This window comes from Ranitomeya imitator, chromosome 6, assembly GCF_032444005.1.
Source record: "Ranitomeya imitator isolate aRanImi1 chromosome 6, aRanImi1.pri, whole genome shotgun sequence".
Lineage (NCBI taxonomy): Eukaryota > Metazoa > Chordata > Amphibia > Anura > Dendrobatidae > Ranitomeya > Ranitomeya imitator.
This window is the reverse complement of record NC_091287.1, coordinates 61,340,554-61,365,432: the sequence shown is the minus strand read 5'-3', so window position 1 is coordinate 61,365,432 and position 24,879 is coordinate 61,340,554. Positions and strand designations below refer to the sequence as shown.

Here is a 24,879-nt window from a genome sequence, read left to right as displayed (position 1 = left end):
CTGAAAACTCCGCCCATATGACCCAAAACCAGTCCCGCCAAATTCAGGTGACAGAGTCCCTTTAAGTGCGTAAAAAGCCATATAAAGCGTATACAAGGCAGCACCATATTTCACAAGTCCATCATGACATTTTACTGCAGCCTGGAGAGTGTGCACTATTAAACGGTTGTCTGAGAAAGGCTTTGCTAGGTATAATTTTATATTTTCTACCACTCAGTGTCATATACAATGGGTGCACCATTATTAGTCAAGTGAGTATGTTGACCTTATCATTGCTTTTATGCTGATTTTCCAACTCCAAGCTGTATAATGCTGAATGCTTATTGGATGAAGCAGATCAAGTGATGTGCATTTGTGTAATGAGGGAGGGTGAGGCCTAAGGATACAACACCCTTCATCAAGGTGTGTACAATTATTAGGCCAAAAAAGCTTTAACTGACTGAAGAGTAAAAAAATTGTTACGAGTCTTACGAAAAGATGCAGCACTCTTGAAATTGCTAAGATATTGGGACGTGATCACAGAACCATCAAAAGTTTTATTGCAAAAAGTCAAGAGGATCGCGAAAACATGTTCAGAAAAATAGAGGAACATTGGTTCTTCTCAAACCTTTTTGCAGTCAAACGTAAAGTGACCAGGAAGACATTATCTATCTACCTGTGTTGTCATATACCAGAGTTGCAACTTCCCTGGAGGTCCAGAAGTACAAGATGCTCAGTGGTCAGAGACAAAGACTGAAACCAGACCACCATGGAACAGAACACGAATGGTAAAACGACAACAATGGGTCAATGGGTCAAGAAATATCTGAAGACAGATTTTTTTCAAAGGTTTTATGGACTGATGAGATGAGAGCGACTCTTGATGGACCAGATGGATGGGCCTGTGGCTGGATCAGTAATGGGCACAGACCTCCACTTCCACTCAGATGCCAGCAAGGTGGAGGTGGGCTCTATTATGGGCTGGTATTATTACTAGAGAAGCTAGTTAGACCTTTCAGGTTAAACATGGCTAAAAATCAACTCCCAAACCTATTGCCAGTTTTAAGAAGACACTTTCTTCAAAATGGTACAGGAGAAAGTCTGCATCTTCCAAGAAAACCATGATTTTTATGTAGGACATTGATCCATCCCAGCATCGAAGTCTCCACAGCTCGGCTGCCAGTAAATGCCTTAAAGATGAGAGAATAATCACATGGCTCCTTCTACACCTGATCTAGAACCTATTGAGAACTTGTGGGCTTTAAACAGAAGATTTATGGTGAAGGACAAGAGTCACCTCTCTGATGAGTGTCTGGGCGGCTGTGGTTGGTTTTGCCAATAAAGTTGATCATCAAGAAACTGACAAACTCCATGGACGAAGCTTATGACAAGTTGCCTAATAATTGTGCACACAGTGTGTGTATATACCGTATATATATATTTATATATTGTTTGTGGCAGTTACTAAAATATCTCGCTGTCCTATAGAGCGAGAGAGAGATAAAGAGAGGGAATGAGGGAAAAAGGGAAGGAAGGAAAGAGGAGGAACGAGAGTGAGAGGTAGAGAGAAGAGGAACAAGAGTCAGAAGTAAAGATAGAAAGAACTAAAGAGAGGTAAAGAGAGAGAAGGAATGATAGATAGACTATGTGAGAGATTGAAAGAGAAAGAATGATGGAGAGAATGAAAAATGGAAAAAGGGAAGATATATAAGAGAAAGAAGGAAAATAAGAGAATGGGTAAGAAAGAATAGGTAAAGAGATGGACAGAGTCAATGGAAAATGCAGGAGGGAGAGAGTGTAGTGTGCCCCTGTGTTGTGTCAACCTGATGTTTCTCTTCCGTTCCAGGTCGAGGTTGATGCTTCTGAGATTGGTGCAGGGGCGGTTTTGTCACAGAGAGGTTCTGGTTGCTCAGTGTTCAAACCATGTGCTTTCTTTTCCAGGAAATTTTCTGCTGCTGAGCGTAATTATGATGTGGGCAACCGAGAGTTGCTGGCCATGAAGTGGGCATTCGAGGAGTGGCGTCATTGGCTTGAGGGTGCTAAGCATCGCGTGGTGGTATTGACTGATCATAAGAACCTTACTTATCTTGAGTCTGCCAAGCGCTTGAATCCTAGACAGGCCCGTTGGTCGTTATTTTTTGCTCGTTTTGATTTTGTGATTTCATACCTTCCGGGCTCTAAAAATGTGAAGGCGGATGCTCTGTCTAGGAGTTTTGTGCCCGACTCTCCGGGGTTATCTGAGCCGGCGAGTATCCTCAAGGAAGGAGTCATTGTGTCTGCCATCTCCCCTGATTTGCGGAGAGTGTTGCAGAAATTTCAGGCTAATAAACCTGATCGTTGTCCGGCCGAGAAACTGTTCGTCCCTGATAGGTGGACTAGTAAAGTTATCTCTGAACTTCATTGTTCGGTGCTGGCCGGTCATCCAGGAATCTTTGGTACCAGGGAGTTGGTTGCTAGATCCTTCTGGTGGCCATCTCTGTCACGGGATGTGCGTGCTTTTGTGCAGTCCTGTGGAATTTGTGCTAGGGCTAAGCCCTGCTGTTCACGTGCCAGTGGGTTGCTTTTGCCCTTGCCGGTCCCGAAAAGGCCTTGGACACATATTTCGATGGATTTCATTTCTGACCTTCCCGTTTCTCAAAAAATGTCGGTCATTTGGGTGGTCTGTGATCGCTTTTCTAAAATGGTCCATCTGGTGCCCTTGGTTAAATTGCCTTCCTCCTCTGATTTGGTGCCTTTGTTCTTCCAGCATGTGGTTCGTTTACATGGCATTCCTGAGAATATTGTTTCTGACAGAGGTTCCCAGTTTGTCTCGAGGTTCTGGCGAGCCTTTTGTGGTAGGATGGGCATTGACCTATCTTTCTCCTCGGCCTTCCATCCTCAGACTAATGGCCAGACCGAACGAACCAATCAGACCTTGGAAACATATCTGAGATGTTTTGTTTCCGCTGACCAGGATGATTGGGTGTCATTTTTGCCGTTGGCTGAGTTCGCCCTTAATAATCGGGCCAGCTCGGCTACCTTGGTCTCTCCATTTTTCTGCAATTCTGGGTTCCATCCTCGTTTCTCTTCAGGACAGGTTGAGTCTTCGGACTGTCCTGGTGTGGATTCTGTGGTGGACAGGTTGCAGCAGATCTGGACTCAGGTAGTGGACAATTTGACCTTGTCCCAGGAGAAGGCTCAGCTTTTCGCTAATCGCAGACGCCGTGTGGGACCCCGACTTCGTGTTGGGGATTTGGTTTGGTTATCTTCTCGTCATATTCCTATGAAGGTTTCCTCTCCTAAATTTAAACCTCGTTTTATTGGTCCGTATAGGATTTCTGAGATTCTCAATCCGGTGTCTTTTCGTCTGACCCTCCCAGACTCCTTTTCCATACATAATGTATTCCATAGGTCGTTGTTGAGGAGATACGTGGCACCTATGGTTCCATCTGTGGAGCCTCCTGCCCCTGTTTTGGTGGAGGGGGAATTGGAGTATATTGTGGAGAAGATTTTGGATTCTCGTGTCTCTAGACGGAAACTCCAGTATCTGGTCAAATGGAAGGGTTATGCTCAGGAAGATAATTCCTGGGTTTTTGCCTCTGATGTCCATGCCCCAGATCTTGTTCGTGCCTTTCATGTGGCTCATCCTGGTCGGCCTGGGGGTTCTGGTGAGGGTTCGGTGACCCCTCCTCAAGGGGGGGGTACTGTTGTGAATTCTGTGGCTGAGTTCACTTCTGTGGTCACAAGTGGTATTGCAGTCTCTGGGCTTCCTCCCTCAGGTGTTTTGGTGAGCTCGTTGGCTGCCTTGCTATTTAGCTCCACCTGAGTCTGTCTTCCTTGCTCCTTGTCAATGTTCCAGTGTTGGATCTGAGCTACTGCATCTTTCCTTGGGCCTGCTGCTCTGCTAGATAAGTGCTTCTAGTTTGTTTTCTGTTTTTTCTGTCCAGCTTGCTATTAACTTTTGCTGGAAGCTCTGAGAAGCAAAGGGGTGCACCGCCGTGCTGTTAGTTCGGCACGGTGGGTCTTTTTGCCCCTTTGCGTGGTTTTCGTTTTAGGGTTTTTTGTAGACTGCATAGTTCTCTTTGCTATCCTCGCTCTGTCTAGAATATCGGGCCTCACTTTGCTGAATCTATTTCATTCCTACGTTTGTCTTTTCATCTTGCTAACAGTCATTATATGTGGGGGGCTGCCTATTCCTTTGGGGTATTTCTCTGAGGTAAGTCAGGCTTGTATTTCTATCTTCAGGCTAGTCAGCTCCTCAGGCAGTGCCGAGTTGCATAGGTAGTTGTTAGGCGCAATCCACTGCTGCTTATAGTTGTGTGAGGATAGATCAGGTACTGCAGTCTACAGAGATTCCACGTCTCAGAGCTCGTCCTATTGTTTTTGGTTATTGCCAGATCTCTGTATGTGCGCTGATTACTGCACGCTGTGTTGCCTGATTGCCAGCCATAACAGGTGTGCATGCGGACACGTTCCTAACACTGTAACCTAAAGATTAACCCTAATCAATTAAAAAAAAAAAAAAATAGAAATCTTGCAATTTCCACACTGACAACTAGGCCCAATACTAGGCTCACATTTCACATTCTAAACAGGAGACTATTCCGTAGACTCATTATCATCATTAACAAGATTACAATGATAGGTAACACCTCTACTGTATATGATGTCAGAGCGCACCTCCTCCCCCTTCCTTCACAATGACCTTTGCCAGACGGTAGTATGCAATGATAAGTAGCTCAAACATAGTCAGTCACGAGTAAGTCTATACAGGTAACATCATGTGCCAAAAGGAGGTAGGCCTTATATAACAAGCTTCCCCTTCTTAGAATTTTGGGTGCTTGTTTAATGGGTGCACTTAAAGGTGAACCTGTCATGTCCAGAAACACTATTCACCTGTAGACATAAGAGTCAATCTGCATACAGGACCGGAGATAGGAACAGGCAGACTAGGTTTATGCGTAGGGCCACTGCTCCCACAGGGGCCCCCAGCCAGTGGCGTGCTGTTAATAGTGGCACACTACATGGCCGCTATGGGGCTCGGGAGTCAGGGGTATCCCGGCGCCATCTTCAGCCCCCAGCATTCAACTGTATCAGCATCATAGATGCAGGATGCAGGACTGTGGGGAGTGTATTATACTATATGGAGGACTATGGGGAGTGTATTATACTATATGGAGGGCTATGGAGAGTGCATTATACTACATGGAGGGCTATGGGGAGTGTTTTACACCACATGGAGGGCTATGGGGAGTGAATTATACTATATGGAGGGCTATGGGGAGTGTATTATACTACATGGAGGGCTATGGGGAGTGTATTACAATACATGGAGGGCTATGGGGAGTGTATTATACTACATGGAGGGCTATAGGAAGTGTATTCCACTATATGGAGGGCTATGGGGAGTGTATTATACGACATGAAGGGCTATGGGGAGTGTATTATACTACATGGAGGGCTATCGGGAGTGTATTATACTACGCAGAGGGCTATGGGGAGTGTATTATACTACAAGGAGGGCTATGGGGAGTGTATTATACTGTACTACATGGAGGGATATGGGGAGTGTATTATACTATATGGAGGGCTATGGGGAGTGTATTATACACAAACAAGCATTGAACAACTTCAATACTGTCGATCACGCTCATTTAGCGGCCTGAACTCAGCGCACGTAAATACAACAGACATGTTTCTGTGTGATGGTGCAATATGTTAGCATTTAGGGTCCCACTTTAAACTTTTGTTCAGGGCCTCACTTTGTCGAAAACCAGCCCTGTCTGTAGGTAAAATCCTGTTTAAACCCTGTGCAGCCAGCTTATTGGAGCAGCGGCTACAGGGAGAAAATTAAGTTATAGTCTCCCTCTATCTGCCGACTATATACGGGTGGTGCAGGGAGCGTAATCTCTACCTGGCACTTTTATTGACAGCCTGATCTGAACACACACCCCACCTTATAGAGGTCTGTCTGGTGACAGGTTTAAGGTGTTAAATGGATCTTATTTTACTGAAAATATAAAATGTTACAAATATGTAATGTATCAGACAGCAAAAAATAAGTGTTATATTCTGGGTGATCTAACCGTGACTGATATTGTACATATGGTATATTCGGTTATAAAATAAATTATCACCTTATTGTGCTGACTCCACAGTTATTTATCTAGAAGATACAAGCCTATTACTAGAAGGTATTGGAGCCTGGGGACGCCCCTGATGGAGGAGTAATTGAAAATCTGCAGGTATGAAACGCATTTCACAGAATAGTGAGATAGAAACACTTTCATCCCGATTTCCTTCAAATAAATCAGTTTATGAAGCAGGTGACACATTTGCACTAAAGATGCCTATCTCACCCGCAGCTCATGCACTGAATGTAAAAGATTGAGAATTCGGCTGTATAAGACCCATGTATCCATCAGTGTATAATCCATTGTATTTGTTGTGGCAGGTCTGCGAGAGCGTCACATCGACCTGCTGCGAAAAATAAGGTGGATTACAGCCTGACGGATAGTACATCACTGGCCTCATTCTAACTTTACTATTGATTTCAGGCTGCAGAAGAAATTGTGGACATTGGCATTATATTTGAAGAAAATAAACAGAAATAAACTTTTGGATGAGTCAAGAAGGTTACAGAGAAGGAATAACACAGATGCATATATATTACATAATGTTTGAGACCCCCCCCCACCCCCCCACAATTATCTCTTTGCCGCCATAGTTATAGTTCCAGGTTTATTAATGACTAGCTGAAGAGCCCGGCGTTGCCTGGGCATAGTAAATATCTGTGGTTAGTTATAGCACCTCACTTCTCTTATTTTCCCATCACGCCTCTCATTTTCCCAATCACATCTTTCATTTTCCCCCTCACATCTCTCATTTTCTCCCTCACACCTCTCATTTTTTTCCTCACTCCTCTCATTCCCCCCTAACACTTGTCATTTCGACCTCACATCTGTCATTTTCCGATCACTCCACTATTTTCCCTCACTCCTCTCATTTTGCACTCACACCTTTTCATTTTCACCTCACACCTCTCATTTTCACCTCAGTATATACATGTTTGTCATCTCCCTTATATATAGTATACACCTGTATGTCATCTCCTGTATATAGTATATACCTGTATGTCATCTCCCCTGCATATAGTATATACCTGCTGTGTGTCATCTCCCCTGTATATAGTATATACCTGTATGTCATCTCCTATATATAGTATATACCTGTATGTCATCTCCTTCTATATATAGTATATACCTGTATGTCATCTCCTCCTGTATATAGTATATACCTGTGTGTCATCTCCTCCTGTATATACCTGTATGTCATCTCCTCCTGTATATAGTATATACCTGTAGGTCATCTTCTCCTGTATATAGTATATACCTGTGTGTCATCTCTTCCTGTATATAGTATATACCTGTATGTCATCTCCTCCTGTATATAGTATGTACCTGTATGTCATCTCCTCCTCTATATAGTATATACGTGTGTCATCTCCCCTGTATATAGTATATACCTGTGTGTCATCTCCTCCTGTATTAGTAGTGTGTGGCGCATTTTGTGTGTGTGTTCATATCCCCGTGTGTGGTGAGTATCTCATGTCGGGGCCCCACCTTAGCAACTGTACGGTATATACTCTTTGCCGCCATCACTCACTCTTTAAGTCCCCCTTGTTCACATCTGGCAGCTGTCAATTTGCCTCCAACAGTTTTCCTTTCACTTTTCCCCATTATGTAGATAGGGGCAAAATTGTTTGGTGAATTGGAAAGCGCGGGGTTAAAATTTCACCTCACAACATAGCCTATGACTCTCTCAGGGTCCAGACATGTGACTGTGCAAAATTTTGTGGCTGTAGCTGCGACGCCTCCAACACTTTTCCTTTCACTTTTTTCCCCATTATGTAGATAGGGGCAAAATTGTTTGGTGAATTGGAAAGCGCGGGGTTAAAATTTCGCCTCACAACATAGCCTATGACGCTCTCGGGGTCCAGACGTGTGACTGTGCAAAATTTTGTGGCTGTAGCTGCGACGGTGCAGATGCCAATCCCGGACATACACACACACACACATACACACACACACACACACACATTCAGCTTTATATATTAGATATTGGTGTATATACATTTTTCCGGGGGTCAATAGGGTACGGTAAACAGGAGGCTCCAGGTCAGCAAACAAATTGTTTGATCAGATGTGTTTCCTAATTTAATTTGTATGCAAATAAGCTCAGTATAATAAAGAAAAATCAGCCGCACACATTAGATGGCTGTCACCCGAACGATGCTTTTACCGATCCATTCAGCAGACAGCCACCTGAGGCATCTCTTCCATAAATGTTCTCTGAGACAGTTAGCCCTATATAACACCGCCTCCACCGACTGGCAGCTTTCTGTGTACACTGTGCATGGGCAGAAAGCTGCCAATCAGTGGTGTGGACGGGCTATACCAAGCTCTGAATTCAGAGGAATGCTAGATCTGCAGCAAAAAGGGATTTTATCAAAATGACAGCAAGCATTTCAGTGACAAATCGCTGGAATCAGGGTCTCTGCCTCTACATCATGCTGCTCTCAGGTGGAGTAGCAAAAACCTGGTGACAAGATTCAAATAAAGTTTCCACATAGCAACTCCACTGCAGACTTTCTGTATATCCACAGCGTTATATACTGCTGCAAATATCACCGCAAGCAGAGAGCTTGTTTCATTTGTACCTATATTCGCAGCATCAATTCACGTGTTGCAGATCTGAAACCGCATGTCTTGTCAATTTGTGCTGCAGATATTCTTCACAGCACAATAATAATAGAAAATAACTTATGGCACTTACCAAGCTGCATAAAAAAAATGTATTTCCAAAATAAGTGTACATAACGGGAGAGAGTGATCTGATCTGAGGGCCAGATGAAGCACAAGTCAATGCGAAACGCCTGTCACCCAGTCCCACACCAAATAACCCTCTCCTGTGAAATGAACTTATTTTGGAAATAAAGGAAGCTACTGTAAGAAAAAAAGCAAGAAGCAGCAAGTGATGTACTGCAAGAAGCAAATAGGCAGTTGAAAACCAGCTGTGCGAGCTTGGCCTATAAGTCAATGTATGACACATAAGGCCTTGAAACACGACAATGGATATTACTCAAACTAGAGAAAGTTCTCTTCTTTTCCAGAGCAGGGCCGCTTTCCACACTTTTACCCATGAAATATTGCCTCAGAGACTCCATAAACCTGTTGGATCTCCAAATGAGAACCAAAAAGCTCCTCCGCCCGGAGATCATTTCATTGATAAAGAGCTCAGACACAATACCAGACACAGCCAGCAAGAAGTCTGAAAAATGCTGACAAATGACATTTACCCAGTTAGACACATTTTAGCTCAGTTCAACACTCTGCTCTTGTACTCAGAATATTCGGAATATTCACTCCATTCACAGCAATAAAACATCCAAAAATTTTTCCTTGCTCCTTGTGGTTAAAAGCCCAATTCGACTTAAGAAGTTCATCCGGTGGTGACATTACTCAGACTAGACAAAGAAAAGGCTCGGTGCACGTGTGGGACACAAGCACTGCTCCACAAGTAATGAGAATGCAAACAAACCCAAGTTTTCTTGGCCCGCTCCCAGCCGAGAGAAAAGAGAAATGCATCCAAAGATTAAACATGCTGGAGCTGTCCAAGAAATCCGCGCAGTGGCTGCATCTTGTCCACTAGTAGGGCAGTCTGTGCAGACGACATCTTTCTCCGATGGATTCTGCCTGGAAGGTGTCTGACAAAGTTCTATAAAAACACCAAAAAGAATAAGCATATGCACAGCAATGCCAAAACAACTTGCTGTGCATATGTTCAGTCTTTTTGACCAGGACTATTATATATTTTTTTATTATGGCTCTACTAACAGGCCAGTAGTAGCTAACAGAAGCAAGTACCCGTTTTTTCTCCCTGGTACAACCCAAGATCTGTTGCTAATTACCTACCTGTTGTGCCCGGCGCAAAATCTCTGCCGGCATAGAGCAGTCACAGACTACTCCTGTCAGTGATTCTGCGGTTTCAGCTGTTCTATGCCAACAGAGCAGCTCTTCTTCTTCCGGCCTGTACTGTCAACAGGGCGTGACGGCTAACGTCATGCTGATTGACAGCCAGCTCCCCACAGCTAGGCAGCAGGGAGCCAGCTGTCAATCAGCATGACGTCAGCAGATACAACCCAACAACAGAGCAGAAGAGAAGCCACTGCTTTGTCAATATCATGTCAGAAGAAGCCACTGAATTGTTAGCACGAGCCTCTGTTTGTCCGTAACTGCTCTGCGCATGCAGAGAGCGGCAACAGGCAGGTAGTCAGCAACTACCTGCCTCTTACTTCTTCGGTACATAGTAAATATATTATATATATATATATATATATATATATTATATATATATACACATATATATATATATATATATATAATATATATATATATATATTATATATATATATACACATATACACATATATATATATATATATATATATATATATATATACACACACACACAGTACAGACCAAAAGTTTGGACACACCTTCTCGTTTAAAGATTTTTCTGTATTTTCATGACTATGAAAATTGTACATTCACACTGAGGGCATCAAAACTATGAAATAACAGTGTGAAACAACTGAAATTATGTCTTATATTCTAGGTTCTTCAAAGTAGCCACCCTTTGCTTTGATGACTGCTTTGCACACTCTTGGCATTTTCTTGATGAGCTTCAAGAGGAAGTCACCAGGAATGGTCTTCCAACAATCTTGAAGGAGTTCCCAGAGATGCTTAGCACTTGTTGGCCCTTTTGCCTTCACTCTGCGGTCCAGCTCACCCCAAACATCTCGATTGGGTTCAGGTCTGGTGACTGTGGAGGCCAGGTCATCTGGCGTAGCACCCCATCACTCTCCTTCTTGGTCAAATAGCCCTTACACAGCCTGGAGGTGTGTTTGGGGTTATTGTCCTGTTGAAAAATAAATGATGGTCCAACTAAACGCAAACCAGATGGAATAGTATGCCGCTGCAAGATGCTGTGGTAGCCATGCTGGTTCAGTATGCCTTCAATTTTGAATAAATCCCCAACAGTGTCAGCAGCAAAGCACCCCCACACCATCACACCTCCTCCTCCATGCTTCACGGTGGGTGCCAGGCATGTAGAGTCCATCCGTTCACCTTTTCTGCGTCGCACAAAGACATGGTGGTTGGAACCAAAGATCTCAAATTTGGACTCATCAGACCAAAGCACAGATTTCCTAATGTCCATTCCTTGTGTTCTTTAGCCCAAACAAGTCTCTTCTGCTTGTTGCCTGTCCTTAGCAGTGGTTTCCTAGCAGCTATTTACCATGAAGTCCAATAAAAAGAAAAACAGAACATCCGCACCACTACAATACTGAGACCCACTTGCCTTAAGTCATCCTCAGCTGTCATCCCAATTAGGACCCGTGGAAGCGCGGTAGTGCGAAACGGCCATTGTCCGTCTTTTTTCACGTTCTCCCTGGCTAAAGCTATACAGGTCCCAAAAAAGGATTGATTTTATCAGGACCGGTGAGTGCATTCCATTTTTTTCTTTTGTGTTTTCATTTTACCATGAAGGCCTGCTGCACAAAGTCTCCTCTTAACAGTTGTTGTAGAGATGTGTCAGCTGCTAGAACTCTGTGTGGCATTGACCTGGTCTCTAATTTGAGCTGCTGTTAACCTGCGATTTCTGAGGCTGGTGACTCGGATAAACTTATCCTCAAAAGCAGAGGTGACTCTTGGTCTTCCTTTCCTGGGGCGGTCCTCATGTCAGCCAGTTTCTTTGTAGCGCTTGATGATTTTTGCCACTGCACTTGGGGACACTTTCAAAGTTTGCCCAATTTTTCATACTGACTGACCTTCATTTATTAAAGTCTTTAGAAATACCCTGGTTTAGGGAAAGAGGGGAAAAAAAAAAAAAAAAAGAGACAAGTGCGGCGCTTCCTCTGAGCGTAATACGTTTTTACCAACAAGTTAAAAACATTTCTTTTATTTGTAGTTATGCTCACCTTCTATCGGTAAGAAATGCACGTTGAGATTCTCAAGGAATCAATTCTTTAGGCAACTCTTCTTCGTATGTTGTATAATCCAATAAGGTGTGCAGCTCACTTTGGAGAACTATGTGTTGATCCTGCTTCAGATCCACATAGGTGGCAATTTCAAAGAGAAAAAAAAAAAAAAACTCCAAGTAAATGTGGCGCTAAGCACCTACGGATTTTTTGAATTCATCCACTTCAAGTGAAAAATGTTAAAAAATTCATTTATTTTCTCAAAATAAAATATATTTGTAAATTTTTTTAAAAAACAGTACAACGCGTTTCGGCTGCTATTTTTACAGTGCAGCCTTCATCAGGTAGTAAAAAAACAAAAAGAACAAACAATACAATAATTTTTCACTTGAAGTGGATGAATTCAAAAAATCCGTAGGTGCTTAGCGCCACATTTACTTGGAGTTTTTTTTTTTTTTTTTTTTTCTCTTTGAAACTTCATTTATTAAAGTAATGATGGCCACTCATTTTTCTTTACTTAGAATTTGTATTATGGCAAGAAAAAAGCAACTAACAGTCTATTCAGTAGGACTATCAGCTGTGTATCCACCAGACTTCTGCTCAACACAACTGATGGTCCCAACCCCATTTATAAGGCAAGAAATCCCACTTATTAAACCTGACAGGGCACACCTGTGAAGTGAAAACCATTCCCGGTGACTACCGCTTGAAGCTCATCAAGAGAATGCCAAGAGTGTGCAAAGCAGTCGTCAAAGCAACACTGATGCCTTCAGTGTGAATTTACAATTTTCATTATCATGAAAATACAGAAAAATCTTTAAATGAGAAGGTGTGTCCAAACTCCAAACTTTTGGTCTGTACTGTAGTAAAGATTATATATATATATATATATATATATATATATATATATATATATATATATATATATATATATATATATATATATATATATATATATATATACATATATATATATATATACACAGTACAGACCAAAAGTTTGGACACACCTTCTCATTTAAAGATTTTTCTGTATTTTCATGACTATGAAAATTGTACATTCACACTGAAGGCATCAAAACTATGAATTAACACATGTGGAATTATATACTTAACAAAAAAGTGTGAAACAACTGAAAATATGTCTTATATTCTAGGTTCTTCAAAGTAGCCACCTTTTGCTTTGATGACTGCTTTGCACACTCTTGGCATTCTCTTGATGAGCTTCAAGAGCCAGTCACTGGGAATGGTTTTTACTTCACAGGTCTGCCCTGTCAGGTTTAATAAGTGGGATTTATTGCCTTATAAATGGTGCTGGGACCATCAGTTTGTATATATACATAGAGTATATATATATATATATATATATATATATATATATATATATATATATATATATATATATATATATATACACACATACACCCACACACATTAGTCCTAGATACACCCGAAAACCCCACCCATATGACCGCAAACCTGTCCTGCCAAATTCAGGTGACAGGTTCCCTTTAAACCAGTATCCAAAGTTGTAGATTATGCAATCGATTTGCTTTTCATGCACAAGAAAATCTGTAATTTCAGTGTAGATTTATTTAATCCTCATTGAATCCAAAAATTAAGAAATGTAAAAATCCCGGCGGCAGGTACGTTTTCATGCAGAAAACTTTCTTAACATATTCCCAGTGTTTTCTCATCTTGTCACATTTGAATGTATATTTGCACGGGAAACAGCTTAAATTAAATCTCAGACATCATCATCGTCATCTTCATCTCATGCGAATCCATTTCCCTCTTTTTTTGCAATAAAATAGTAACATTAATTTATTGTCGTTAAATATATGAAAAATGCAGATGATCAATATTCCAAATGCATAGACAAAATTAATAAATGCCATGCTTAAAAATGTCTTCAAAATAGGTGAAAAACAAAAAATATGCCAAATAGAGTCTGACCCTTCAAGGTTTGCAGCGTACAGTCTCAGAATCATCAGAAAGCAGATTTGCAGCGTACAGTCTCAGAATCATCAGAAAGCAGAATTTCAAATATGATGTGGAAGAGACAGGACATAATTTGGGAGGTCTACCATAGTCATGATGAAGATATTTCTGTACACTCCCCCCTAATTATTGGGGCTGACTCCTCTTCTGTCGTTAATACAATTCTAGGAGCACCCAGCCATGGTGAGACGTGCGGATCACAATGTCACACCGCTGCTTTACTTGTGACAATCTGGTCTTGCTGAATATAATGACATAACACAACCATGGCACAACTATTGTCAAAAATCCAAACTGCTGCATTTTTGGTCATCATAGGCCATAAAGTAAGATTGTGCGACTGCAGCCAGTGTTTTGGTTGTAAATGAAGAAAGAAAAAAAAAGCTTTATTCCACTCTGCAGCCGCTATTACACTGGGTGTCCAGCTCAATGTGAAAAATTTGGTCTAAGATCGTCTTTAAGAATTAAAAAATGTCACATCGTAGAAAAGGAAACAACCTCCGGGCCCAACAAACTGAACAGAGCGCGTGACATGGTTACATATTAATCAGAAAACGAAGAAAAGAGAAAAAACTAAATACAAGGATTTAGATACAGAAAAAGATTTTAAAAAATCCCTGTGAAATATTTCTTATTTTTAGATCCATATTTCCCCCTAAGAAATAACTTTCTCACAGTTGTTTACTGATGACTCAGGTTTGGCAGCGAGGATTACGGAGAAATAAAGCGGTTTGCGTAGCGTTTCATGAGTCATATTTTATACCGTCTTTACCAATCCAGGCGTTTTAGATTGAGTATGGATTTATGCTCCGAGGACCTTTTATTCCGTCTCAGAAATAGGAAAAGTTCCCAATTAAAATGAAAACATGAAATAATCCTCACAAGAAATCTACAATCTCATGACCCATCTGGACACTCTGCAGCGATAGTATTTCTATAAATCCTGAAAACATCCCTGAAATGGCTTAAAAACGCTGAAGGTTTCATTCTTAATGAAGCTTCTGCGAACCGTCCTCAGTCTCATCTGATTAGTTACACGGACGTCCGCGCCTAGAGCCGCCGCTAATCACAATGTTCTCATTAAAGGGGTTCATCAGGACTTCATAATGCCAGCAGGAAATGAGATCAAATTAAAAAAAATAACTGTTTACCTGTTACATTTCTCAGTTGATCCTCCGTCGCTGCCACTCTGGTGATCTCCACCGGGTTTCTTTATTTGGCTGCAGCGATGATGTGTAGTACATCCATATGACCGCTGCAGCCAATCACTGGCTTCAGTTGTGATGCTCACGTCTACAGTGTGAAAATTCTAAGGTCAGTGATTGGTTAAATCAAAGAGCCATGGGCATCAGTGGTGGAGCAGAGGGGGATATTTCTCTTTTTATCACATTGCCTGCGGCTATATATTGTGACGGTAACAGTAATGTACCGTACTTAGAATGGGAAAGTATGCTACACCATATGCATTGGGGGGGTGCGGAGAGTGGCCTTCCTGGCAAAAAGACTGTCTAATTAAAGCTTATAAGGATTTTTCCATTTCTTAGCTATAATATATATACATTGGGTTTTAATTCACCCTCCCCAGGTCCAGCAAAAATCTCCACCATGGCTCTTTGTGTCTGTTATTATCTGCTGTGCGTATATCACATAGACAGAGCTGCAGCCAATCAGTGAGCTCATCAACACTTGCAATCTACTTGGGCAGAGCCTGAGCGCAATGACTTGCTGCAATGTCACCAACAGGACATTATGGAGACACCGGGAGCAACAGCAAGGACTCGGCGCCGGACCCGGGGAGGGTGAGTAAAACTAAAGATTACGCTAGGGACAGGGATTTTGTGAAAATGGAAAACCTTTTAATTAACAGTGCTGTTCTCAAAATTAGTATATCAGAATCTTATTTGAATCCCAAAAGCCACTGCTGCAAGGCAATTGGTTCATCATGATACTTTGGCAATTGATCCATTGTACTAATGATGTGTCTGGTAAGAAGAGGAGCCATGACCGCCATGATGACACTTTTGCAGTGCACACTGGGTACACATTGTGCAATAATGAGCACTCTAGATTACACAAGCCATACGGTCATATCCATTGCACGTTCCATCAGGTGCCATAAGGGGACCATTTCCCCCGTAAAACATTCTAGAGAGTTCTGTATGGATGCACCATTTCTCCGTAAACAAATGGGGAATTTTTCAAGGCCTTCTGTATATTTTTATGATTTTACTCCACGGGAAAGTAGGCCTGGCTAGCTAGACAAAAAGGTTGAAGCCATATTTAGGATTTGTGCTTATTTAAAAAAGTTGCAAAACAGAAAAGGCAGCTCTTCTTCTTAAGGTTGGCCTAAAAATTGGAGAAACATTTTAGACATAAGTTTTATATTTAAAGGAAACCTGTCAGCAGGATTTGGCTTATAGAACAACAGCCAGTGTCAGGTTGGTGCCATTAAACTGATTAAAATGATACCTCGGTTGATGAAATCCGTCTTGTGGTTGCTGTTTAATCTTTATTTTCAGTTTTGAGTAATGAGATTCTTGTGCTCTGGGGCAGCCTGTGGGTGGACCTGTGGGTGGACCTTTGGGTGGGCCTGTGGGCAGGGCTGTAGGTGGACCTTTGGGTGGCCTGTGGGTGGACCTGTGGGTGGGCCTGTGGGCGGGGCTTCATGTAGTGCTCTGCTTACATATTCATCTGTATGGCTTATAATAGGTCACTGATCCCTCACTGACCTGCCTCATATTTTACATAATGCATAGAATAATGTGGGTTTTGAAAAAAAAAAAAAAATTAACTTCAGCAAAAGGCCATTTTGCTACAGCCACATTTTTTCCTCCAACAAAATTGCACCGGCAGCGCTTGCGCAGGAGCATCTATCTCTTGCTAACCTGCAGCGAATCCATGTATTTAGCACATCTTAGGCACTTAACCTTTACACCACCTCTTACCTGGCTTACTTCAGACCATTTATTATGACATTTTGAAAATCTGTCAAATTTAGGCCACGCACCATCCTACTATGCAACACCTTCATCCAGTAATGTCATGCTCTTCGTCAGCTGAGGACCTGAAATGCCTACAACACATTATAACTGTGGTGCAAAACATGTCTGTTAGTTGGCCCTGGTTTTGGTGCACACAGCGACAGCCTGCATGAGCAGTGAGGGGCCACAAGAAGAGTAGTGGGTGGGCCAGCGGGTGGGCGAACGGTAGGTCAGAAAGCCGCAAAGGCCCAGGGCATGCTGGCAGCTTAGAAACAGAGAGCGGGACAGCAGCATCTGAAGTCACTGATGTCAGACGCAGCCAAGCCCCTCTGCTGCGGCCATACAATGCAAGTAGCTGCGGGCCTGTGGCTGTGAGTGACTAGGGCCCAGGGGCTTAATAAAGCAAAGTAATGTAATTAGCACAGGCCCCAGCGTGGCGGGCCATTTATACAGTGGCTCAACTGTGCTGCCTCACTCAGTCCGGCACCCCTTCCCCTTCGCTTCTGCTCACCCGGCCCCATAGCAGTAATGCCCTGATGATACCCTGCTCCTGGATAGGAGTTTAATCGAAAGAACTGCACATTTTTCCGCTGCTATTGCTATTCTGCTATGAATACACTGAGAATAAATCAATATGTGCAAGTACTGACGAAAGGTATTGTCTGACGCTGACAGAGTAGGGAATGGCAGAGGTAACATTAATATACTCAGCTCAATCATTCAAGATCAACTACCACAGAACACAAATGCAAGATTTATTAAATAAAAAAAAAATAACTTTTAGATGGAAATGTAATGGCCTCGGGGTTCTCATTCCGCTCTTATATTTGAAATGCTGAAAAATGGGTGAAACTCTAAACAAACAAAAAGTACTAATATATCGGAAGATTTCATTTATCCTCACCTACTGTATTCTCACCCATCCCTTGTAGATTGTGAGCCCTCGCGGGCATGGTCTTCTCTCCTCCTGTACCAGTTGTGACTTGTATTGTTTAAGATTATTGTACTTGTTTTTATTATGTATACCCCTCCTCACATGTAAAGCCCCATGGAATAAATGGCGCTATAACAATAAATAATAATAATAATAATAATAATAATAATTCTGCACAAAGTTCACTGAAGCCATAGTCAAAGCATAACCACAATGAGACTCTCACAGAAATGCTTAGAGAATATATAAGGTATGCATAAATATTGAGTTGTAATATCCCTTTAACCCCTTTACCCCCATGAGGTTATAACTCCAAAACGCTTCAACGGATCCTGGTGATTCTGACATTGTTTTCTCGTGACATATTGTACTTCATGATAGTGGTAAAATTTCTTTGATAGTACCTGCGTTTATTTGTGAAAAAAACGGAAATTTGGCGAAAATTTTGAAAATTTCGCAATTTTCAAACTTTGAATTTTTATGCAATTAAATCACAGAGATATGTCACACAAAATACTTAATAAGTAACATTTCCCACATGTCTCCTTTACATCAGCATAATTTTGGAACCAATTTTTTTTTTGTTAGGGAGTTATAAGGGTTAAAAGTTGACCAGCAATTTCTCATTTTTACAACACCATTTTTTTTTAGGGACCACGTCTCACTTGAAGTCATTTTGAGGGGTCTATATGATAGAAAATGCCCAAGTGTGACACCATTCTAAAAACTGCACCCCTCAAGGTGCTCAAAACCACATTCAAGAAGTTTATTAACCCTTCAGGTGTTTAATAGGAATTTTTGGAATGTTTAAATAAAAATGAACATTTAACTTTTTTTACACCAAAAATTTACTTCAGCTCCAATTTGTTTTATTTTACCAAGGGTAACAGGAGAAATTGGACCCAAAAAGTTGTTGTCCAATTTGTCCTGAGTACGCTGATACCCCATATGTGGCAGTAAACCACTGTTTGGGCGCATGGGAGAGCTCGGAAGGGAAGGAGCGCTATTTGACTTTTCAATGCAAAATTGACAGGAATTGAGATGGGACGCCATGTTGCGTTTGGAGAGCCACTGATGTGCCTAAACATTGAAACCCCCCACAAGTGACACCATTTTGGAAAGTAGACCCCCTAAGGAACTTATCTGGATGTGTGGTGAGCACTTTGACCCACCAAGTGCTTCACAGAAGTTTATAATGCAGAACCGTAAAAATAAAAAATCATATTTTTTCACAAAAATTATATTTTTGCCCCCAATTTTTTATTTTTCCAAGGGTAAGAGAAGAAATTGGACCTCAAAAGTTGTTGTCCAATTTGTCCTGAGTACGCTGATACCCCATATGTGGCAGTAAACCACTGTTTGGGCGCATGGGAGAGCTCGGAAGGGAAGGAGCGCCGTTTGACTTTTCAATGCAAAATTGACAGGAATTGAGATGGGACGCCATGTTGCGTTTGGAGAGCCACTGATGTGCCTAAACATTGAAACCCCCCACAAGTGACACCATTTTGGAAAGTAGACCCCCTAAGGAACTTATCTGGATGTGTGGTGAGCACTTTGACCCACCAAGGGCTTCACAGAAGTTTATAATGCAGAGCCATAAAAATAAAACAAAATTTTTTTCCCACAAAAATTATTTTTTAGCCCCCAGTTTTGTATTTTCCCTAGGGTAACAGGAGAAATTGGACCCCAAAAGTTGTTGTCCAATTTGTCCTGAGTACGCTGATACCCCATATGTGGGGGGGAACCACCGTTTGGGCGCATGGGAGGGTTCGGAAGGGAAGGAGCGCCATTTGGAATGCAGACTTAGATGGAATGGTCTGCAGGCGTCACATTGCGTTTGCAGAGCCCCTAATGTACCTAAACAGTAGAAACCCCCCACAAGTGACACCATTTTGGAAAGTAGACCCCCTAAGGAACTCATCTTGATGTGTTGTGAGAGCTTTGAACCCCCAAGTATTTCACTACAGTTTATAACGCAGAGCCATGCAAATAAAAAATATTTTTTTTTCCACAAAAATTATATTTTAGCCCCCAGTTTTGTATTTTTCCAAGGTTAGCAGGAGAAATTGGACCCTAAATGTTGTTGTCCAATTTGTCCTGAGTACGCTGATACCCGATATGTGGGGGGGAACCACCGTTTGGGCGCATGGGAGGGCTCGGAAGGGAAGGAGCATCATTTGGAATGCAGACTTAGATGGATTGGTCTGCAGGCGTCACATTGCGTCTGCAGAGCCCCTAATGTACCTAAACAGTAGAAACCCCCCACAAGTGACCCCATATTGGAAACTAGACCCCTCAATGAACTTATCTAGATGTGTTGTGAGAACTTTGAACCCCCAAGTGTTTCACTACAGTTTATAACGCAGAGCCGTGAAAATAAAAAATCTTTTTGTTTTCCCACAAAAATTATATTTTAGCCCCCAGTTTTGTATTTTCCCAAGGGTAACAGGAGAAATTGGACCCCAAAAGTTGTTGTCCAATTTGTCCTGAGTACGCTGATACCCCATATGTGGGGGGGAACCACCGTTTGGGCGCATGGGAGGGTTCGGAAGGGAAGGAGCGCCATTTGGAATGCAGACTTAGATGGAATGGTCTGCAGGCATCACATTGCGTTTGCAGAGCCCCTAATGTACCTAAACAGTAGAAACCCCCCACAAGTGACACCATTTTGGAAAGTAGACCCCCTAAGGAACTCATCTTGATGTGTTGTGAGAGCTTTGAACCCCCAAGTATTTCACTACAGTTTATAACGCAGAGCCATGCAAATAAAAAATATTTTTTTCCACAAAAATTATATTTTAGCCCCCAGTTTTGTATTTTTCCAAGGTTAGCAGGAGAAATTGGACCCTAAATGTTGTTGTCCAATTTGTCCTGAGTACGCTGATACCTGATATGTGGGGGGGAACCACCGTTTGGACGCATGGGAGGGCTCGGAAGGGAAGGAGCATCATTTGGAATGCAGACTTAGATGGATTGGTCTGCAGGCGTCACATTGCGTCTGCAGAGCCCCTAATGTACCTAAACAGTAGAAACCCCCCACAAGTGACCCCATATTGGAAACTAGACCCCTCAATGAACTTATCTAGATGTGTTGTGAGAACTTTGAACCCCCAAGTGTTTCACTACAGTTTATAACGCAGAGCCGTGAAAATAAAAAATCTTTTTGTTTTCCCACAAAAATTATATTTTAGCCCCCAGTTTTGTATTTTCCCAAGGGTAACAGGAGAAATTGGTCCACAAAAGTTGTTGTCCAATTTGTCCTGAGTATGCTGATACCCCATATGTTGGGGTAAACCCCTGTTTGGGCACACAGGAGAGCTCGGAAGGGAAGGAGCACTGTTTTACTTTTTCAACGCAGAATTGGCTGGAATTGAGATCGGACGCCATGTCGTGTTTGGAGAGCCCCTGATGTGCCGAAACAGTGGAAACCCCCCAATTATAACTGAAACCCTAATCTAAACACACCCCTAACCCTAATTCCAACGGTAACCCTAACCACACCTCTAACCCTGACACACCCCTAACCCTAATCCCAACCCTATTCCCAACTGTAAATGTAATCTAAACCCTAACCCTAACTTTAGCCCCAACCCTAACTGTAGCCCCAAACCTAACCCTAGCCCTAACCCTAGCCCTAACCCTAGCCCTAACCCTAGCCCTAACCCTAGCCCTAACCCTAACCCTAGCCCTAACCCTAGCCCTAACCCTAGCCCTAACCCTAGCCCTAACCCTAACCCTAACCCTAGCCCTAATCCTAGCCCTAACCCTAACCCTAGCCCTAACCCTAGCCCTAACCCTAGCCCTAACCCTAGCCCTAATGGGAAAATGGAAATAAATACATTTTTTTTTATTTTTCCCTAACTAAGGGGGTGATGAAGGGGGGTTTGATTTACTTTTATAGCGAGTTTTTTAGCGGATTTTTATGATTGGCAGCCGTCACACACTGAAAGACCCTTTTTATTGCAAAAAATATTTTTTGCAATACCACATTTTGAGAGCTATAATTTTTCCATATTTTGGTCCACAGAGTCATGTGAGGTCTTGTTTTTTGCGGGACGAGTTGACGTTTTTATTGAAAACATTTTTGGGCACGTGACATTTTTTGATCGCTTTTTATTCCGATTTTTGTGAGGAAGAATGACCAAAAGCCAGCTATTCATGAATTTCTATTGGGGGAGGCGTTTATACCGTTCCGCGTTTGGTAAAATTGATAAATCAGTTTTATTCTTCGGGTCAGTACGATTACAGCGATACCTCATTTATATCATTTTTTTATGGTTTGGCGCTTTTATACGATAAAAACTATTTACAGAAAAAATAATTATTTTTGCATCGCTTTATTCTCAGGACTATAACTTTTTTATTTTTTTGCTGATGATGCTGTATGGTGGCTCTTTTTTTGCGGGACAATATGACGCTTTCAGCGGTACCATGGTTATTTATATCTGTCCTTTTGATCGCGTGTTATTCCACTTTTTGTTTGGCGGTATGATAATAAAGAGTTGTTTTTTGCCTCGTTTTTTTTTTTTTTTTCTTACGGTGTTTACTGAAGGGGTTAACTAGTGGGACAGTTTTATAGGTCGGGTCGTTACGGACGCGGCGATACTAAATATGTGTACTTTTATTGGGTTTTTTTTTTATTTAGATGAAGAAATGTATTTATGGGAATAATATATATATTTTTTTTCATTATTTTGGAATATTTTTTTTTTTTTTTTTTACACATTTGGAAATTTTTTTTTTACTTTTTTACTTTGTCCCAGGGGGGGACATCACAGATCAGTGATCTGACAGTTTGCACAGCACTCTGTCAGATCACTGATCTGACATGCAGCGCTGCAGGCTTCACAGTGCCTGCTCTGAGCAGGCTCTGTGAAGCCACCTCCCTCCCTGCAGGACCCGGATCCGCGGCCATCTTGGATCCGGGGCTGGAGGGAGCAGGGAGGGAGGTGAGACCCTCGCAGCAACGCGATCACATCGCGTTGCTCCGGGGGTCTCAGGGAAGCCCGCAGGGAGCCCCCTCCCTGCGCGGTGCTTCCCTGCACCGCCGGCACATCGCGATCATCTTTGATCGCGGTGTGCCAGGGTTTAATGTGCCGGGGGCGGTCCGTGACCGCTCCTGGCACATAGTGCCGGATGTCAGCTGCGATAAGCAGCTGACACCCGGCCGCGATTGGCCGCGCTCCCCCCGTGAGCGCGGCCGATCGGCTATGACGTACTATCCCGTCCAGGGTCAGATAAGCCCAGGGCACCTCGACGGGATAGTACGTCTAAGGTCACAGAGGGGTTAAAGTGAACCTGTCACTTGCTCAAAAAATGTGAGTTAAATATCTTCTAAAAATCCCTGAGCTCCCCCAACTCTGTCACGCCTTTCCAATGCGTCGCTCTATTGCATTCACATTTGTTTCCTCTGGAGCTCAGTACGTGAACTCTGTTTTGTAGACCAACCAGGTGTTTCTTCAGAGTCTTCGATGGGGTGTGCACTATCACCCCTCCCAGACACCTGCCAATCACAGCAGATGATCTAGCACTATATCAGTCTCTGATGCTGCAGAGCTCTAAATGGCATTGTCTGAGAGGGATGAGATGCACATTCAAAGAGAAGACTCTGAAGAAGTGCACATTCTAAGAGAAGACTCTGAAGAAGTGCACATTCTTAGAGAAGACTCTGACGAAGTGCACATTCTAAGAGAAGACTCTGAAGAAACTTGCAGTTGGACTTCAAAGTGGTTTTTTCGCATAGTGCGCTCCAGAATAAACCAATTTCAATATATTTGCAATGGAGCGATGCAGCGCAAAATGTAGTAGAGCATGGGAATTCAAGGATGATTTTTATAAGGAATTTTTTTTTTTTTAGCAAGTGACAGGTCCTATCATTTGTAAACCCTCCGACAAAAACATATATTTAATAGGTATGCATTAAAAATATTAGACTGACTACACTAATAGCTCTGCATATTGATATGGACATTAACACCACAATAAGGCCTGTAGTCAAATTCCATTCAGGGTTACATGTTTAAAGATAATAAAGAATAAAGGTAGATTAGGACACAACCATAAAGAATGATACTTATCGGTACATCTCCTAAGTAGCTGCCTCTTAAAAAGTGTACCTGTCCCTTCATGCAAAGCCAAACCTGCTTTTGGTGCAAATACAAGTCTAGTATGTTCAGGAACTGTCTTGATTATCATGTTATGTAACTTTCTATAATCTCTTTTTGAGTGGGAGATTCCTGTAAATAAGTATTCTGTCAGCACTATGTGAGCTGGAACTTGCATTTCCCAGCATGAGTTGCCCCGGATATTGCCTACTACAAAATGAAAGCTTGCCTTTCACTCAGCCCCATTTTCTGTAACTCTTCTTTTCTGACGGATTACAAAAGGAAGCAAACTAGTGAATTGCTTTTTGGAGTGATTGTGCAGGGAGGGTAGGACATCATTTTTAGGCTAGGGTAACATAGCCTTAATCCGTAGAAGCGTCACACTAGATGTGAAAGGGCCATCATCCACTGACTTCCCCGATCCCTTGCACGCAGCTTACATGTCCCGTGTATCGCAATAAAGGACTGATTTTAGTAAACGGTGAGAGCGGCTTCTCATTTCTGAATGATTTTAGCATAACTTTTTTGCAAAGCACCACTGCATTCCTTATTTTTGTACCGCACTGCTTAATAGAAGGGTGAATGTTCATATGTAATGGAATCTTGCGCAGACTAATTTCTCTTGATCAACACAACCATAGATTCTCTGATCACACAACAATAGATTCGCTCATTCACGAAAATTAGGACAATTATGCAAATCACACACTGATCAGAGTGTGATCAGTGTCAGCAAAGTGTGATCTGATTATCTCTGGTGTCAGAATCGGAACACGCTGTGAGGAGAAGATAAAGAATGAGATTTCTCCAACTTCTCAATTCTGTCAGTGAGCAGAAAACGGACTGCACTTAAGGTACCTT

At 42.2% G+C, this 24,879-nt stretch overlaps 1 protein-coding gene across 4 annotated transcripts in view; it reads right to left on the bottom strand.

Moving 5' to 3' along the window:
• The window catches only part of DIP2C (disco interacting protein 2 homolog C), a 492,724-nt gene that overhangs the window by 220,790 nt on the left and 247,055 nt on the right, over positions 1–24,879 (bottom strand). The window lies entirely within an intron of this gene.